We start from the raw sequence: 2,500 nt of genomic DNA on the forward strand, positions 1-2,500 counted from the left end.
AAGAGCATGTAGAGACAAACGGTGATAAACAAAATATAGAAAGAGAACAGAAAGCGAGAAAAAAAAATACAAGTAACCAACTTCATCTTCTCGAACCGACAAATAAAAACAAAGTAGTATCTTTTGTCGAAATTTTAGCTGCGTTTAAAACTTTGTATTTGTACTGATGGGCCGAGTGCATTAGCAGACGGCGTACTAGGAATCGCCGACTTCTGTGTTCAGAAAAGTTCGCCTCAAGCAATGGGCCATGGGGTGCGTGCGTGTGCGTGTGCGTGTGTAGTGTAATGTGTGTGTGTGTGTGTTTGTGTGCGTGTGTGTGTTTGTGTGTGTGTGTGTTTGTGTGTGTGTGTTTGTGTGTGTGTGTGTGTTTGTGTGTGTGTGTGTGTTTGTGTGTGTGTGTGTGTGTGTGTGTTTAGTGTGTGTGTGTGTGTGCGCAGTGTATACGTATTTTTGTATGCATGCATGCGCATGTTTATATGAGTGTCTCTGTGTGTGCATACGTGTTTGTGCTTGCTGGTATGAGTGCTTGCCTGAGGGTATCTTCCCAAAGCCGGCTTTGTATGTATAGGTATTATTTAAAGATCCCTCCAAAACGTTTATTTTCTATTTTTTCCTATTTCCTTTTTTCTTTTTTTTATTCATTTTTACGTGGCTTATTCAGGGATTTCATTTTACATCCTCTCTCGTTTCTATCAACTCTTATGATTCCTGAGATTTATGTCCATTTAGTGATTCCGTTGCTCTGGGTGAGGTTAGTGGAAATTGTTTTTTTTTATTATCATTTTTTACCATGTTACGTCATTGTTTTTTGTGTGTTTTAGATAAGAGACAGACAGACAGACAGACAGAAGGGGAAGGAGAGAGACAGGCACACAGAGGGGGAAGGAGACAGACAGATAGACAGATAGATAGATAGACAGATAGATAGATAGATATATAGATAGATAGATAGATAGATAGATAGATAGATAGATAGATAGATAGATAGATAGATAGATAGATAGATAGATAGATAGACAGACAGACAGACAGAAGGGGAAGGAGAGAGACAGAGGGGGAAGGAGACAGACAGACAGACACACACACACAGACATATGGAGATAGACGAACAGAGAAATGAGAGAGAAAGAAAGAAAAAAAAATACATACTGAGAGAAAAAAAAAAACAATAGAGAAAAAACGAAGAGAGCCAAAAACGGAAAAGAAAGGAAAAACGAGTTGCCCAAGTTACGGTTTTTATCTGCAGGTTCCCCCCTTGTTTATTGCCAGGTAGGTGAGATAACACACACAGAGCTTGTTTGGTTAAGAGGGGAAGTGGCTCGCGTGGGAGGGCGGGGGGAGAGAGGGGGTGGTGGAAGGGGGGAGAGAGGGAAGGAAGGGGAGGAAAGAGGGGAGGAGGAGGGGAAGGAAATGGAAGAGTGGGTAGAGGAGGAGAGGAGGAAGGTGAGGGGAAAAAGGGGAAGGAGAGACAAGAAGAGGGCTTGGGGAAGGAAGGTATGGGAGGAGGGAGGAAAGAAGGAAAACAGGATTATGAACAAAGAGGGAGGAAGGGAGGAACAGAAATTGGAAAAAGACAAAGGAAAAGGGAAGAGAGGGAGAAAGAATGGAGGATGCATGACAAGAGATGTGGAGAGAAGAGAGAGAGAGAGAGAGAGAGAGAGAGAGAGAGAGAGAGAGAGAGAGAGAGAGAGAGAGAGAGAGAGAGAGAGTGTGAGAGAGAGAGAGAGAGAAGAAATATGAGCAAGAGAAATAGGAGTATTGAAGAAAGAGGGGAAGAGAAATAGGCAGAAAGGCGAGGGAGGAAAGGAGGAAACCGAGAAATGGGGACAAAGAGAAGAAAGAGGGGTGAGGCAGATGAGAGAGAGAGAGGGAGAGGGAGAGAGAGAGAGAGAGAGAGAGAGAGAGAGAGAGAGAGAGAGAGAGAGAGAGAGAGAGAGAGAGAGAGAGAGAGAGAGAGAGAGAGAGAGCAGAAGGAGACGGCGTTGGAGGAGAGAGGGGGAGATAGCGGGGTAATCAGTGAGAGACCATTAATTACAGCCTCAGCGATGACGCGAACGACGCTGAGTCCGTGCTTCCTCCTCTTACCCTCGTTGACGCCGCGATGGCTCTCGCGCCCGCCGGACCCACGCTCGCACGCGCTCTCTTGCACACGCGCGCACGCATACGCTCTCTTGCACACGCACGCACGCACGCAACGCTCTCTTGCACACGCACGCACGCACACGCTCTCTTGCGCGCGCACCCACTCACACGATCTCTCACTTTTCACACGTGCAGTGGTCGTACTCATTCTGAGCCGTGCATATATGTAACCTTTATACACACAGACAATCACACACACACACACACACACACACACACACACACACACACACACACACACACACACACACACACACACACACACACACACACACACACACACACACACACACACACACACAGAATCGCGCGCGCGCACACACACACACACACACACACACGCGCGCACGCACACGCA

Source organism: Penaeus monodon, chromosome 14 (assembly GCF_015228065.2).
Source record: "Penaeus monodon isolate SGIC_2016 chromosome 14, NSTDA_Pmon_1, whole genome shotgun sequence".
Taxonomy (NCBI): Eukaryota; Metazoa; Arthropoda; class Malacostraca; order Decapoda; family Penaeidae; genus Penaeus; species Penaeus monodon.